The sequence below is a fragment of the Anomalospiza imberbis genome, chromosome 3 (genome assembly GCF_031753505.1).
Source record: "Anomalospiza imberbis isolate Cuckoo-Finch-1a 21T00152 chromosome 3, ASM3175350v1, whole genome shotgun sequence".
NCBI classification, from domain to species: Eukaryota; Metazoa; Chordata; class Aves; order Passeriformes; family Viduidae; genus Anomalospiza; species Anomalospiza imberbis.
The window spans coordinates 107,956,993-107,972,923 of record NC_089683.1 but is presented as its reverse complement, the minus strand read 5'-3'; the positions used below and the strand labels follow the sequence as shown (position 1 = coordinate 107,972,923).

General features: G+C 49.4%; 1 long non-coding RNA gene across 1 annotated transcript in view; it reads left to right on the top strand.

The window, feature by feature from the left end:
* The first annotated feature begins 7,942 nt into the window (after positions 1-7,942).
* The window catches only part of LOC137471785 (uncharacterized), a 29,648-nt gene continuing 21,659 nt past the window's right edge, over positions 7,943-15,931 (top strand). The window contains exon 1 of the long non-coding RNA XR_010997845.1: positions 7,943-8,031. This is a non-coding gene — a long non-coding RNA (uncharacterized lncRNA). The remainder of the gene's footprint in view (positions 8,032-15,931) is intronic.

Below are 15,931 nucleotides of genomic sequence, written 5' to 3'. Positions count from 1 at the left end.
GGAAGTGGGTCAGGGTTTTCCCCGTGGGCTGCCTCAAGGGGCTGCCAGCAGGAGCATGTTGCCCTGTGCAGCTGTTTAGAAGTTGGCAGGAAATGTGTCCCATGAAATATGGAGCTTCAGATGCTTTAGGTTTGCATTGCAGTCTTAGTTACACTTGGTCTTTCCACTTTGCAGATAGGGCTGGCTACAGTCTTACCAAGAAGATTTCTCTGGACACTTCTGATGTTCCCTTACCCATGAAGTCCTTGCCTCCAGTCCAGAAGAGCTCTCTTGCCTCCAAGCTCAGGAAGAAGCTACCGACTGTCTGAAGAATGTTTCAAGAATAGGATTTATAGAATTTTTAGAATTCTAAAGAGTTTTATAGAATATTTTTAGAATAGTTACAGATGTACATACGTTCTCATCGTTTTGAATAAATGTGCTTTGATTATATCTTTAAATTTTGATGACATCTTTTTAATTGGATATATTTTATTTTTGATGATTTTTAGAAAAATGAAATCAATTAAAATAAACCAAAAGGAGAATGTGAGACCAGGACCTGCTAGCCTGGAGGTTATGGGAGTGCAGCTCACTCGATGTGCCAGTGTCTCACCACATCCTTTCCTTGCTGGGCATCTCCTCTTATTCTTTTGCCATGTTTTCTTTGTGTCATTTGTGCTGCTCTTTGCTACTTGGTATTACAATGGGGCCACCAGTGACATGTTTGGGGGACAATGGACCCAAAAGATCCTGTACAGTCAAAAGTTTTCTACCAAGATGTATTCTGTGCTCACCAAAGGCCTGAGCAAAGAAATCAAGAGGAGTGTGCCCAAGTGCCAAAGCTTTGCTCCTTTGCAACCTCACACAGATCTGGCTCACGGGTGTTTTCAATCACAATTTCATAGGTAAGAAGAGGACGTGGGAAAAGATGCCCTGCTTTGGAGACATCATCTGTATGCATATTTACCCAGGACAGCAGTCCAACTGTGCTGTTTGCAACTTGTTTGCAGAAGGATGATTGGACTCTGAGGCCAATAACAAGTGACAAGGGTTCCTCAGATCTATTTACTCCTTAGTCTTGGTGCCATTCAGCCCAGAGCTATGGGATAATACTGTGGTGCATCCCATACACATTCTGCCTCCAAGAAAAAGCTTGGCTTGGCTTATTAGAGTGATAAAGAGAAGAGTAAAAAACTGGACAGTTAGACTCATCACTTTGGAATGAGTCTCCTGCTTTTCCGTGTCAATCCTGTGCCTCATGCTTCCAAGGCTTGTTATAAACAAGTCTCTGAGATTGCTTAAAAATTCTCCAGCAAGGTTCAGTAAAAGCCAGATTGAATATTGAGCAACAGCTACACAAAATTCAACGGCAGCATTCACACTATTACTTACTAGTTGCTTAAGGCACAACAAGGGAAAAAAAGCAACAAACAAAATGCAATCAAACGAGAAATATACTGTGAACTATCTGTGTGTGTGTATGTGTGTGTGGGTGTGAGAGTGTGTTTAGGTGGGTTTGAGAAGGGGACAGAAAGCAGAAGGATAAAAGGGAATAAGGCCCAAAAGCTTAACAGCAGTCAAGCTTAACAGTAGTTAAACTGGAGCCTCCAGGAGTGGGGCTAACGGCCCAGGATGCATTGTTGATGGGTCATCCTGCCAGTGCAGCAAACCTGAGAGCTAGCTGCTGGCTCTGAGAGGCCCCACTCAGAGGGAGGCTGCTGCTGGCAGCTGCTGTGGTCCAGGAGAGCTCCAAGGGCCTCCTTTTGGAGCGCTGTTTATGGGCCACAAGAGAGTGGGCCTCAGTCGTAAAATGCTCCATCATGGCCGCACCCTGGGTCAGCAGCCTGTCTTTGAAAGTGGGAGAAGAAGGATGTCATGCCACACGGACAACAAAAAAGTGGTTTCCAGGGCTGTTCACCGAAACCCCCGGAGCTCGTTAGACAGCACAAGTTCCTGGGAGCGCTCAGTGTTTCCGAAAAGCTCAAGAGGAGCTGGGTCCAGGGACTGTTCAGCAAGGCCGAGGCCTGGCAAGCGTTTCTTAGATCACCGTGTGGCCTGACAAGTCTGGGGGGATTCACCACCACAATCTGAAGCATTGAGTTTTGATGTAGGGTAAAAAGCCATGGCCCAGTGGAAGTGGGTCATGTCCTCAGGCCTGTGGGAGAATCACAAGGCAGATCCTTGTGCTACTGATTCCATCTCTCCCCTCTTTTCTAAGTTCTTGGTGGCAAGGTCACTTAGGTTAGACACACAGCTCTCAAGCAGTGCTCCTCTTTTTCTGCACAATGCATGAAAGTGAGGATTGTGTCACTTCAAAAAATTGTGTCCTGTTATGGTTTAACTGACTGTTTGGAAGACTTTCTGGAGCAGCAAATTTGCTTCCTCAAATAGTTACTGTGCATGGCATGGAGCACAGAGGAAAGATTTATTGTTAAAAGCAGCACCCAGGCAATGCTCTTTTGATAAGTGCTGCCCTGAGCTTTCCTTAGGAAGATCTGAAAGATTCAACGTCACTAGCAAAAGCTCCTGCAATGGCTGCTGGCCAGCAGAGGAAGGTTTTCAGCTGTGAAACAAGTGTTGCCACAAGCAGCAGCTTACCCAGGGCAGCAAATCAAGAGCTGGGAAGGTGCTGATCTGAAGGCCAAACCTCCTTAGCTCTTCCTAAAAGACCTTGAACAGCTCCTCATTCCAATGAGGTGCAGTGCTGGATACCACAGCTCTAAGTGAGGACTGGACACAAGTTTGCCCCCACTCAATACTGCGATGGTTTCTGCAGGAGCTCTGGGCTCCTGTGCGTGCCGGACACAATGAGGAGAGAAGGAGCCAAGTGCACTGACACACATTGGCCTTGATCATAACCTGGCCTTGACCAAACACACTGAAAGGTTTCCCCTTTGGCCCGTGTCTTGAAACATCAGGTCTACTGTTTGATGACTCAGGTTGGTTTGGTGTCAAGGAATTTCCCTCAGAAATACTAGGTTTGTCTTCCTCTGTGCCATCCCTTCAGCAGCCTTGGGGATGTTCCTGTGTGAAGCCATCTGTCTCACACAGTTTGAGACAACTTACAACAGGACAATCTGCAATAAGTCATCTCCTCTAAAGTGTTCCAACAATCCCTTTCCAGCAATAGGAAATGAATACTAATAGATGAAAGTGGAAAAAAACCCAACAGTTTATTATCAAGCAGAATGCCTGAAAAGCAAGAAAAAAACCCCAGTAATTCTAGCTTTCCAACGGTCAGACCTCACTGTCCCCCCACCGGAACAAAGACCCAAAATGCCGGAGGAAAATCCCCCCATGACACGCTTTACAAGGTGGTGCCGGGTTCTCTCTTGGGAAGAACAGGAGCTATCACGGAGTAGTTCCAGCAGCAGATGAAAGTGTGGTGGCTCATCCGGCATCGACTTTCTCCCAGTGACAGAGCTCCATGGAACTGTCCCTGCAGGTGAAGCAGGGACAGTGTCTTTTCTCCCTGGCGTGACCTTGGAGCCTGTCCCTGGGGACAGGGAAACACTCGGAGTATACTTCTGAATTTTCAGGGGCAGTCAAATTGAGAATTGTCTTGAGGCATGTGCTGTAATGTTGGGTTTGAGTGTGTCTGCAGGAAAGAAAGCAGGAATAAACCCCTGCCCCAAGGAAGGAGAACTTTACATGGCCAATTCACACCCTACAAAAACACTGATCATATCAGCGTTATGATATGGGGACATCTAATGCAGGGTGCAAAGCTTCTTTGAATAGATGGGCGAGATGAGACTTGAAGAAATAAGTTTTTGGATAGAGAAAAAGGGATCAGACCCACGAGTCCCATGGCTCAGGCTTAGTTCTGCCAAATCAAGCAGGATTAGATTTGTCTGCTCTGTTGGAGAGGATTTTAGAATGACCCATCCTTTGCTTTTATTCCATTAAGAAAATTTTGAATTGTCAACAACTGCCAAGATCAGAAATGTTTTGAGGCAGATCATGTTTATGTTGGGTTTGGGTGTATCTGCAATAAAGCAAGCAGGGAATGAACCACTGGAACAATGAAGCAGAGCAAAAGTGGAATGTTTGGATGGTCAATTTGCTCCCTACAGCTCTCGGCCAGCTGAATTCGGGGGTCTTCTTTGGGGATAGTGCAAAGCTTCTGTTATTTAAACTGCCTGGTGCCATGGTTTGTGTCCCACCACTTAGTTTGATGTGAAGAGAAATAAACAAAATCCCTCAGCAACAAGCTGCAACCCAGAACCGAGTGGGAATTACAGAAAAAAAGGCCATTGAAGAGTAGCTTAGGAAAGGGTCTACTTCCTAGACAGTGTGAAACCCTCAGGCCTGGCCTGGCTGGGCTTAAGGCTGGCTGCCTTTGGGAAGTGAAAGGGATGGAGTTGGGGTGGGGTTTTGCAGCCATGGAAACGAGAGAACCACAGGTTATTGCATCACAAAGGGGCAGCTAACGCTGGGGTTGTGACGGTTGTGGTTGACACGGCCAGAGTGGCAGGAGACGCGTCTGGCTCTGCCTCTCTGTGCCGAGCGCTGGCGATTGGAGTCCCCAACCTTGCTCTAAGGCTGGGTACCAAGCTCCTGTCGCTGTCTACGCTGAGAGTGATCCCAAATTCAAACCCAGATACTTCTGCGAGGCAGAAGCACGGGTTTGAAGATGGATTTTGCCAGAAAAGGAAAGACCTCTGAAGGAAAAGGTGAGGAGAGAAAGGAGCTGAAAGGCTGAAGCCAAATGGAAAAAAATCCCACAAGATTTTGGGGAAAACTGGTCCATGGTGGCCAGTGCTGTCTCTGTGTCAAAGTAGGTGGCAGGACAGATGATCCTGCAAGGATGCCCACGGCATCACAGAATTCTACTATTAGTTTACTTTGCTTTCTCCTTTTTGACAGTAGCCAAATCACTCATACTGTCAGCCAGGACAGGGACTGTGGCCACAGCCTGCTTGCTGAGCGGTCTTTGTGGTTGGCAGAACTAGAAGTCACAGCTGTGTGGGTCTTTCCTGGGGATTCCCAGAAGGCCAGCATTAAGAAGGAATCTTTTTAACCCTCTTATCATTGGAGCCTTCCACCATTCCCTTCAGACTTGCTAACTCAATAGTGTTGAGAGGAATTAAACCCAGGCTAGTTCCATGAAAAGGAAAACCAAAGAAATTTCCTCTGTAATTAAAAATTATTCCCCTCGAGTGGCACACCCATTAGATGTGTTGATGATAAAGGTGGGAGTTCACCTAACTCACTTCTTCCCTTCTAGGCATGGCTCAGCCTCACACAGAGGTGAGGGGGGAGCTGGGCCCAGGCCAATCTCTGGTGGGAGGAGGGGTCTGGTGCCAGGCTGGCGAACCTGTGCACATTCCCAGGGAGAGGTTGTGCCCAGCATGTGCCCCCTGCAAGGAGCTCTGCTGCTCCCAGTTCCCCTATGGAGCTGTAGGGCTGCTCAGCTGTGGGGCAGGGAGAGGAGCAGGAGGGTGCATGTGCAGCTGAGCCATTCCTGGAAGGCACAGGGCTCTGGGCTCCCTGCTGTCCCAGGACAGCCAGAGGCCAGGCTGTTCCTGTGGTAGCTCTGTGGAAGTGAGTCAGGGTTTTCCCCTGGCCTGCCCCAAGTGTCTGCCAGCAGGAGCATGTTTCCCTGTGCAACTGTTTCAAACTTTCCAGGAAATGTGTCCCATGAAACATGTAGCTTAAGCTGCTTTAGGGTTCCATTGCGGCCTCTGTAACGTTTTGTGTCTCCGCTTTGCAGGCCTGACTGGCTATCCCCTTGCCAAGAGGTTTTCCCATGCAAATCCCTCTATGCTCCTTCCCTCCAAGCCGTTGCCTCCCATCCAGAAGGGCTCTCCTTCCACCATGCCAAAACAAACATGCAGCAGAGAGCAGGAGAATGGGAAAAATGGCAGCAGCTGTGATGAGTACAGGGTAAAAATACAGGAGCTGAGAACAGAGGGAAAAGGACATAAGGTAAGGAGACCAAGAAAAATCCTTTGCGGTAAACTTTCACATTATGTGCTGTAGACAGAGCTCTGAGACCTTTTCCATGCCAGGAAATTGAAGTTCACTGAAATTCAAACAGGTCCAGATTTGGCTCTTTTGCTTTGCCAGAAATGATGGGATATGAGGGAAGGGCCTGCATCTGCCCACGCTGCCTCCACCCCCCTTGCTGGCCATGGCATGGGGGCCCTGGAGGAACTTAAGCAGGCAGAGCTCTTCCAAAGAGCAGCAGGGCAGGGAGCTCTGCTGAACTTCCTAAATGCCAGTGAGCCTGAGATGATGGATGTGTGGGAGCTGGAGAGCAGCGAGCATCCCGAGAGCTCAGCAGCATTTGGGCTCAAAGGCTGCTGGGGAACTGTAGGAGGGATGGGCAGCAGCAGAAGAAAGGAGGGGCTTGAGGAAAGCAGGTTTTGATATCCTGCAGAATGGCTTTGTGGGAATTGGCTGGAGATCCGCCCTGGCGGTTAGGCATTTAGGGGCAGGGAGAGAATTGTATTCTGAACCCACTCCTCTGCCATCCAAAAGGCCAGTGGAGGCAGTGGCAACCCAGAACATTTTGATGCCCAACATGTGGATGCCTGCAGGGAATACAGCCACACTTACAGAAAACTGAGCACGAGGGGAGATGTGGCAAATCTGGGACATGGTCTATCCCTCATCACCTCCCTTTCCATTCCCCATCCTGGTCCAAGCTCCACCATCAGTTTGACTTTCCCTGCCAGGTCCCAGTTGAGGGCATATCTAAATGTCTTGAGGCAAGAATGGGGACAAGGCTGGATGCTTGATCCAAGCACTTTGTTCTGCTCTTTCCAGGCTTCCTTGCTGTATTCCATCGGTGGGGATATGAAGAAGGGGTCATTGGGACTGCCTTTGATCCCCCCTATACTCAAGGCAGGAAGTCCTTCTCTTGGCAGTGCTGCGGGGACCCTGCCAAGCTCTCTGCAGCTGGATTTCCAGGAGTCCCAGCAAATGAGGTAAGCCAAGGTGTCTGCTGCTCCAGTGTGCTGTTCACCTCACTCTTCCCATCTCGTGTGTTATTTTCCAGTCAGCTCTCTCATGTATTTAGGCGGACCCCTGTGTATTCAAAATTTTGCCCACCTCTAATGATGTAGCGTAATGTCAATACCCGAGGGCTTTTGATCTGATCCTTATTCTTGAGAAAACAAGGAGGTGTAATAGTCTAAGGAGACCGCAGTGCTCTGAACACATGTAGCACAAAGCTGTCACCAGGGTAAGGCACGAGAAGGCAAAGTCAAGCTCCGACAGCAGTACAAAAGTAGCTGCCCTGCATACAGACTCGTGTCTCAGCTCAGCAGCTCTTGCTGCTTCAGAGAGGCTGGAGGAGCCACTTGGCTCCAAAAGGAGAGGCAGCAGAGTTGGGGAGTTGTGATGCAAGTTGAAGAATGACTGCTGTGTTTCAGCCAGAGTTGGCCAGCTCTGTGTGACAGCAGCAACAGAAAGCCTAAGGACAGTTAATCAGCTTTGCATTTTGTTGGGTTTATGTGTTGCATTTCCTCCTTCATCAGAGTGACCATGCTAGGCAGATTTGCCTTCTTTCATGCAACACCCATTCCCTCCCTCCTCTTTCTACCTCCTCATGTGTTCTTTTGTGCTCCATTTTCTCAAGGCCAAGATCCAGCAGCAGAAGCAAAGACAAGAACACAGAAGATGCAGGTAGGTACAGGAGATGTCTGTCCTAAAATGACTGTTGTAATCTGGACTCAGAGGTGACATTTGGAAAGCTTGGTTAAAGCCCACGCTTTTCAAAATTTCTATAAATTAATTTCAATTCCTTGATGGGCTCAGCGGACTCTCCCGCAGCCCACACACTGGGAGTGTGCTCTGGTGGTGCAGTGAAAATTCTTCCATTTTGCAGGCGAGAACAGGTTCATTTTTTCTAAGTCTTTCCGGCCATGTCCCTCTTCGCTGCTTCCCACCAAGCCGTTGCCTCCCATCCGGAAGAGCTCTACTGCTTCTAACACAAATGAAATGTGCAGCGTGGAGAAAGAGAACAAGAAAAATGTCACTGGCTATGATGATGAGAGTAGAAAACACCAAGAGCAGAGATCAGAAGGAAAAAGTTATGAGGTAAGAAGGCCAAGCTAAGACCTGTGTAGTAGATTTTCAGTTTATTTGCTGTAGGCTGAGCTTGGAGACCTTTTCCTGTGGTGTGATCCTAGGGAAGCAGCTGAGTTGAGGAAAAGCTCAGCTGGACACTGCCCTTCACACTGTCTTTGCAATGGATGTGTAGTGCAGACTTCACATCCCCAGCGTAGATCAATAGCAGGAGAGGTCCTTGAATGGTTTCTGGGCCCTGTCGTGGTTCCTCTTCAGTCTTATGGCTGAGAAAACACCAACATGCAGTCACGGCTGCTACATTTGTCCAATCAGGAGAAGCTATCCTTCTAGATTTAGTAAACTATGGGTATCTGTGAACCATCTCTATGTCTTGGTGGTGTTTTCTGTCAGCTGTGTCTGATTTGGAAGGAAAAAGGCGTTTGCTGGAACAGGCAGTCCAGCAAAGTCACTTCCAGGTTGTCTCAGCTTCTGAGTTGTGAGAAGCACACCCTCTGCACAGTTGTCGCTGCTGCTATTTCTAGACTTCATCAGCTTCTGGGCAGCTGTGAGCTCTGGCATGGCTTTGTCCAGAGGGAAGTGGTGGGAGGTGGCCATGGGGAGAGCAGCCCAGAGCCCAGACCCACGACTGCCTTTGCAGCAGGGCCAGGACCTGCACTTGTTATGGGTTTGCGGTGAGGTGCAGGAGGAGGCTGATGAAGAACCACTTTGGAAAAAAAAGTCCAGTCAAAAGCTTGAGTACTTGATTTCAGCCTTGCTGAGATAGGGCCCAGTGTATCTCTGACACGAACTGAGCCTTTCAATGAAGTTTGAACAGATTCAGATTTGGCTCTTTAGCTCTGCCAGAAATGATGGGATATGAAGGAAGGGTGTGCATCTGCCCTCGCTGCCTCCACCCCCCTTGCTGGCCATGGCATGGGGGCCCTGGAGGAACTTAAGCAGGCAGAACTTTTCCAAAGAGCAGCAGGGCAGGGAGCTCTGCTGAACTTCCTAAATGCCAGTGAGCCTGAGATGATGGATGTGTGGGAGCTGGAGAGCAGCGAGCATCCCGAGAGCTCAGCAGCATTTGGGCTCAAAGGCTGCTGGGGAACTGTAGGAGGGATGGGCAGCAGCAGAAGAAATGAGGGGCTTGAGGAAAGCAGGTTTTGACATCCTGCAGAATGGCTTTGTGGGCATTGGCTGGAGATCCGCCCTGGCTGTTAGGCACTTTAGGGGCAGGAGAGAATAGTGATCTTAAACCCACTCCTCTGCCATCCAAAAGGCCAGTGGAGGCAGTGGCAACCCAAAACATCCTGATAGGAAGTAGGAAGGAATGCAGCCACACTTGCAGAGAACTGAGCAGAAGGGTAGATGTGGCAAATCTGGGACATGGTCTCTTCCTCACCCACTTCCTTTTCCTAGGTCACCTTTCCCTGCCCTAGTCCATGATGCTCCATAAGTCTGACCTTTCCTTCCAAGTCCCAATCAAGTGCATAGCTAAGTGTCTTGAGGCCGGAATGGGGGCCAGACTGGATGCTTGATCTGAGCACTGTGTTCTGCTCTTTCCAGAGTATGCTGTATTCCATCGGTGGGGATATGAAGAAGGGGTCATTGGGACTGCCTTTGATCCCCCCTATACGCAGGGCAGGAAGTCCCCCTGTGGGCAGTGCGGCAGGGTCCCTGCCAAGCTCTCTGCAGCTGGATTTCCAGGAGTCCCGGGAGATGAGGTAAGCCAAGGTGTCTGCTGCTCCAGTGTGCTGTTCACCTCACTCTTCCCAGCTCATGAGGTTTTTTGCACTGTCAGCTGTCCGATGTATGTAGGCAAACCTGTGTGTATTCACCATTTTGCCCATCCACGATGATCCAGCATGATGTCAAACCCAGCACCAACGCCCCAAGAGCAGAGGTGGTGGTGGGGAAGAGGAGACAGGGTTTAAAAGCACCTCAAGATGGGTCCTCTGCTGCACTTGGCTATTGATTCCCTCTCTGTTGGTTGTGGTGTCGTTTGGCAACTGTATTGCATGGGTGTGGATCATGCAGATCTTGGAATCCTGTGATCCTTGACTGTCAACTTCTGCAACCAGGAGAATATGCTTGGGCAAATACTGGCTACTGGAGAGGTGTCTGCAAATTCAGGTGCTGCTTCTGTAATCATCAGGCGTACATCCCATCACTGTACCTGGGCCTCCACTGTGAAATGAGATCCCCTATAAATTTTGGGGTATAGATGTCTAATCTGATTGATATTTAATATTTAGTTCTGGGCTTAAAATCAAATAGGGCAAGGTGCAAGAGAAGAGGCAGAGGACTGTACCCAATGGAACGTTCTTGGCTTGTATATGTGTGAGAAAATGTAGCTGTCAATCTTAAGCCAATGGCAACAATAAAGACGGAGTCACAGCAGTATCATTCCAATTGAAACTCTTCAGTAGAGCTTTTAAAGTGCAATCTGAATATCCTTCCCTAGCAGCTGAGTTGGAAAAACCCTTTTTATTCTGGAAAGAGCCAGGAGGTGTAATATTATTCTCAGGAGACAGCAGTGCTCTGAACACATGTAGCACAAAGCTGTCACCAGGGTAAGGCACGAGCAGGCAAAGTCAAGCTCCGGCAGCAGTACAAAAGTAGCTGCCCTGCATACAGACTCGTGTCTCAGCTCAGCAGCTCTTGCAGCTTCAGAGAGGCTGGAGGAGCCACTTGGCTCCAAAAGGAGACGCAGCAGAGTTTGGGAGTTGAGATGCAAGTTGAAGAATGACTGCTGTGTTTCAGCCAGAGTTGGCCAGCTCTGTGTGACAGCAGCAACAGAAAGCCTAAGGACAGTTAATCAGCTTTGCATTTTGTTGGGTTTATGTGTTGCATTTCCTCCTTCATCAGAGTGACCATGCTAGGCAGATTTGCCTTCTTTCATGCAACACCCATTCCCTCCCTCCTCTTTCTACCTCCTCATGTGTTCTTTTGTGCTCCATTTTCTCAAGGCCAAGATCCAGCAGCAGAAGCAAAGACAAGAACACAGAAGATGCAGGTAGGTACAGGAGATGTCTGTCCTAGAATGACCATTCTTGTCTTGACTCAGAAATGACATTTGGAAAACTTGGTTAAAACCTATTCTTTTCAAAAGTTTTTAAAATTAATTCCAATTCCTTGATGGGCTCAATGGAATGTCCCGCAGCCCAGTCCCCCAGTCACTTGGGAGTGTGCTCTGGTGGTGCAGTGAAAATTCCTTCCATGTGAAGTGTTGGGTGGTACCTTGGGGCCCTAGAAATGCAGTGCAGGAAAAGGATACATTCCTCTCCATCCTGATCATGGCTTTTATGTCCCTGCAGCCTTTCTAGTGTCACCATCAGTAGGGAAAAAGAAGGCATTTAGCAAGAAATGAGAAACCTTCCAACTCCTTCCTCCTGCCCTTGGAGGAGAAAACCTTTCCTTGGGGCAGTTTTTGAGCTGAACCCTTTGAGGTCTGAAGGAGATTCATGGACATTGCCAGGTTTTGCCCGGGCAGAAATAGGGAATCCTCCTATGTCAGAAAGTCCTTTGGAACTTTCCAATGGATGCAGGATGGACTGCCAAATGGATGCAGCCTATGCAGGGTCTGAGTTTGTCACCCTGTGACAGCACAAGCCCAAAGCCACCTGTGGCAGGTTCACGATGACAAATCTCTTCCCGATCTCTCTGCCTGTGTCAGTGTTGCAGGCTGAGGCTGGGGGAGGAGATGCCTTCTGCCTTGTCCTCCCTCCCTGCCGTGCCTGATCCTTGACAAGCAGCACTTGTCAAGGAGGATCATCAAACAGAGAGGCTCTCCAGCATCCAGGGGCTCTGGCCTTCATCATGCAGCAGGTTTCAGTCTGCTGGCCAACAGAATAATGTCATGGCTGCTGCCAGTAGCCCATCCCTTGGGAGAGGGTCTAGGCATATGTCCCTTGCTGCTCTCAATCCCAATCTCAGTGTTTTATGGGAGCTCTGCAATCTGGAACCTGTCTGGCCTGTTGCCCAGCATGGCATTTTGGGGGGCTTGAAGTCTGCCAGAGATGTACAAGAACCTTTGCTTCCATTACCAGGCCTCCCACTGAGCCGGGCCAAGGAGATGGATCATCCCACCTGTCCTGCTCTTACCAGTGACAAAGAGCTGAGGGACGTCTTTGGAAAGGTAAGGAATAAGGACAGGGATGAGCAGACTTCCTTTCCAGTGGCTACTTAGTACTTGGCCCAAAATGTCACTGAAAATCATAATCTTCCCCTCCTGGGGGATGGGGATAGGGATTCACTTGGGAATGTATTTGACAGCGACAGAGCAATCGCTTGGCTATTTCCAGTGGTGCAAATGTCCCTGGTTTGGAGATGGTGCTAAGGTCGTGCCAGAAGCATTCTTTATGTGCAAAGGCTGTTTTAGAGAAGTTCTGAATGGCAGAGCAAGCCACACATCAGTGAATGTAGGCAAAGTGCACCCTCAAAAGCAGAGAAGCAATGATGCTAACGTTGAGGGTAAGCAAGGCTGCCAAATAAAATGGGAGAGTTTGATTTTTCCTGGTTACCTTTGTGGCTGTACCTCTCAGCCCTCTCATTCTCCAGTTTTCTGCTCATTAACATCAGTGTTTCTGCAACTTGTTTTCACGTGACTCCTCCTTTTGGTCTCGTGGTCTCAGAGACCAAGTCCTTCAGAGTCCTTCAGAGCTGAGTCCTTCAGAAGGCAGGAAGTGAGAAACAGCTGTAATTCCCGGCCATGAGTGTAAAGCAGCAGCTAATTACTCCTCCTTGCTGGGTATTGCACATGGTTTTTATTCTCCTGCCATGGCCTGTAGGAACTGAACTGCCTGCTCACGGTCATGTGAGCCCTTCATCTGTCTTGGGGCACTCCTATGACTTTTCATGCTTCAAGCAGGGCTTCCTGACATAGGCTCCAGTTGCAGCAGTAGAAGGTTATGGTACTGAAGTGTTCCACCTCACTGTGTGTAATTGCCAAGCTGAGGACAGGAGACATTGCTCTGAAACTAGTGGAATGTATATGGAGCTACATCAAAGCCTATGGCACTCTATGGACTCTGTGCCCGTGCTGAGATGTTGTGGCTGGTCTGTGTGTCTCTGCTTACAGTCTGTGATGTATTTCCATTGCAACTAGATCCGTGCTGCGTTGTGGAAGTTGGCTGATGAGAACTTAGAGCCGGAGGACATAGAGTATTTGGTGGAACAGATGAAGAAAAATAGACAAAAGGAAAGCTTCTTGCAGCTTCTTCCTGAGACACCTGAGGCCGGGGATGCAGCTGAAGCAAGTAAGTGGTGGCTACACTTGTGGTCGTCCTTTTTGACCACTTGCTTGCCCTTTACACATCGCTGCAATCGGACTGCGGGGCTGTTTGGCTTGCATCTGAGTGGAAGCTTGCATAGGATTTATTTCTGTTTCCCAAAGAAAAATACGGAGGCATGAAGTGTCTTGCCCATGGCCTCACTCAGTCAGTAGCAGAATATCAGCTTCCCATCTTCACCATTGCCAACCTGTCCAGCACCCTCCACTTATAAGCTCCTCTTTGGTGCCTGCAGCCTTTAGCCGACCGCCTGTCAATGGCACAGCTTCTAGAGTGCAGACAAAACACCCTGGTAGTGCCTTGAGGAAGAAGGTCTTGAGGAAGCAGGACAACGTGCCCTTACTGCCCAATAAGCCTCTCATCCAAGGGGATGGCAGCTTCCCACGCAACTCCTCAGGTAAGCCTGCTCCCTGGCAGCTTTTTCCTGCACAGGTTTGTCCTTGCACAAGGAGCACAAACTGCCTCCTGCCTGAGCCAGCACAGCTGGGATCTTGGGTTCAGAGCCTGTCCTGAGAATGAACAGCAAATCTACTTTTGAGTTACTCCATCATGTTAGACAGCTCAAATGGATTCATTTACACATTAGAAAATGAGCTTTGAGTGCACGACATGAAATGTTTGATTGACAGTTCTTCTGATGACAAAGGGGTTTCATAAGAAATGCATCTATCATCTGATTTTTCTCATACCTTGTAAAGTTTTTCCTTACCAAAAAATTCAATTAAGGCAAACCCAGGTCAATTGATTAACAAGACAGTGCATCTGCCAACAACATGCATCTGTCTTTGCATATTTTTATCCTCAGAGTGCATTTGCAAGGCTTTTTTATCAACTATCTAGTCTGGAAATTGCATTTTTCCACAAGAGAAAGCTTAGAAACTGCTGAGTTGGCAAACACATCCATTAGATGACACATACAATTCCCCTCAGCAACTTTGAAATACTGCCAGTGTGTACCTCTGACAGAGTAAAGGTTCCTGATGCTTGGAAAGAATCCATAGACGACTCCCTTCCCAACAGTAGGCTAAAATGTATGTGCACTCAGTGCCTGCTGTCTAGAACCTTTGAAGTCAGTGGAAACAGAGGCGCTGTCAGGTGTGAAGGGTCAGGTATGGCTTTTTCCCTGGTAGCTGTTCCATGGGGATTGAGCCGGGCCCAGCAGGGCTGGGTTGTTGCGGCTTGGCTCGGTGCCATCATGAGGCAGCTGCAGGTCTTTCCTCAGGGAGTTGCAGAGTGCCCCTGTGCTCAGGGCTGGGGGAAATCAGGGCGCTGAGACAAGAGAGGCAGCTGAGGGGTTCCCTCCTGGGGTAGCCAGTCCTGCTGTTGGCACTGTCTGGCAGGGAGCGGGAGCTCTGCGGCCGCAGGAACCTGCCGCTGGCTGCGGCACCTGTGGCACTTGGGAGCTGGCGCCGTGGGGGCAGTTGTCAGGTTTAACCTGGAGCTGTGCCCAGCTGGGGGAGGCTGGGAGAAAGCAAGGAGCCCCAGGAGCCAGACAGCAGGGAATTGTCTGACCCAGTGCCAGTGTGTGCCACACGGAACCCTGGCTGGGAGATGGGGCTGCAGGCCGCTCCATGGCGGCGTGCCTTGCCCGGGGCTGCAGCACCCATGGCCGACCCTCTCCTCACAGTGACCTCGCAGACGGCCACTGGTGCCGAGCGCCGAGAGGAGCCGCTCCGTGGGAAGGGGCAGAAGGACACAGCCTCTTCAGACCCACAGCAGTCCCTGCTGGAGGCACTCTCCTTGCTCGGCAGCGATGCCTGGTAAGAAAGGCCCCGTTCACTCTGTGTCCCTCTTAGCGTTAAGGCAGGTTAGAAGCGTGTCTTGCTAGTGCCTCTGAGCCCCGAGAGCCCAGAGGGCCAAAGGGCACTGGTGAAAGCACTGCAGAGCAGTGAGAGGATAAAGGTTGGAGAGCAGCCTTTTCTTGGCCTTGCTCTGCAGCAGTACTCCAGCTGCAGCAGGTCCGTGCTGTTTCCTCGCTTTGCCTGCTGCTCCATGGAGCTGCAAAGGAAATCTTGAGGGAAGAGAGAAAGCTCTGGAATGAGATGATTTGCTGGCTGAAGGGCAGAAGCAGGATGGCAGCAGTTTTGAGTGCAGAGATTTGGGAGCCTTGGTCTGACAGCAGTGGCAGGTGACAGGGTCTCCCTGGGACCTCCTGCACGGGAGACCCAGCAGCAGCTCCAGGGAGTTCCTCTTTCTGAGAAATGGACTGAGTTGTGCTTTCAAGTCCCTCAGCCTGTCCTTACTCCTGAAGGGCTCATGGCAGAGGAGAAGGAAAAAGAAAGAAAATCCTCTAGGAATCTGGCACTTTTGGATTTCAACTTTTTCCTTCTCACTGCTTCATATGGGCTTGAGATGTTTGGCCAATGCTCCCAATGTGTCCCAAAATTATACACAAGCAGAAGGAGGCCCAGAGGTGATAACACTACAAATGTTAGGTGATATGGGTTTTCTTTTTGGTGTCTTTTTGATCACTCCCTGGTGGATGCTTCATTCACACAGGGGTAAGGCCTCCATTCACACAGGGAAAAGCATGAAAAATCTGCCACCATGCATGTCCTTGTGCAGTCGCCTTTGCTCTGCCCTTTCTCTTCTGCTTTCTCTTCCCCATTTCTCTTTGGTGTCCTGTGAGGTGCAGAGAG